The sequence below is a fragment of the Gekko japonicus genome, unplaced genomic scaffold (assembly GCF_001447785.1).
Source record: "Gekko japonicus isolate JY-2015 unplaced genomic scaffold, Gekko_japonicus_V1.1 scaffold4, whole genome shotgun sequence".
Taxonomy (NCBI): domain Eukaryota; kingdom Metazoa; phylum Chordata; class Lepidosauria; order Squamata; family Gekkonidae; genus Gekko; species Gekko japonicus.
The window spans coordinates 36,844-37,805 of record NW_015165234.1 but is presented as its reverse complement, the minus strand read 5'-3'; the positions used below and the strand labels follow the sequence as shown (position 1 = coordinate 37,805).

At 37.5% G+C, this 962-nt stretch overlaps 1 protein-coding gene across 1 annotated transcript in view; it reads right to left on the bottom strand.

The window, feature by feature from the left end:
* NDUFV3 (NADH:ubiquinone oxidoreductase subunit V3) overlaps nucleotides 1-962 on the bottom strand; it is a 29,066-nt gene that overhangs the window by 1,635 nt on the left and 26,469 nt on the right. The window lies entirely within an intron of this gene.

The window sequence follows — 962 nt, the reverse complement described above, 5'->3', positions numbered from 1 at the left end:
GATAGCAAAGTAGTTTGCTACATCTTAAGCTTAAGCATGTAATAGACTATGATACTTCTGAGTCCTATTTATTTAAATGGAAAAGTTGAGCAAATTCCCACTGAAATCAGTGAGAACTAAGAATGCTTAATGTTAGCCAGCCCTCGGTTTACAAGACCTGAACAAAACTGTTAATGATAGGATGTTTTGGAGGCTATTAATTCATAAGGGTGCCATAAGTCGGAAACAACTTGATAGCACTTCATACACAATATATCTATTGTACAATAATTCTCATATCTGCAATCAAATTTGCCCTTTAGTTACATAGGCACAAGCTTTAAGTAGCTCTATTAGGCTTCACTGAATTACACTTTTAACTCAGTTGAATTACAATTATGCCAATTACACTGATTCTGAACTAGAAAGTGTGTGATCTAACACAATCCAGGTGCCTCAGTATCTGGTTTTACCAACATTGAGCAGTGCACTTTCCCCAGTCATTAGTGCCCTCTGCTGGAAGTCCAGAAGTCCAACATTTGGGAATAAACTTGTGTTTTGACTATAAGCTTCCTGAGAGCTTGAATTTCAATTAAAGATACACCTCCTGTTTCAGTCAGCCCTTTGCTTTCTAAAGAAGCTCAATCCTGCCACTGATAATCATTATTTTCTCTATCTTAAACAGACCAATTGAAGAAAAAAGGAAGGTATGGTAGTACGAACTGATTTGCTGAGAGCAAGACTGTGCACTACAGGATAAATAGACAGCAAGGACATAGTACAGAAGGGGGGCTGGATGAAGGAACTTACCCAGTCTTCAGAGAAAGAGAAAAGTGAAAAATATTTGATTTGGTATATTATGAACAAATGAGACCCAATATTCTAGGAGGGCTACATGACCAAATGAGCACAGGGAGTTTGGATAATAGGGATCTGTGACTAGAGAAGAACATAAAGGCAAGGAACATGCTATGAAAACATCT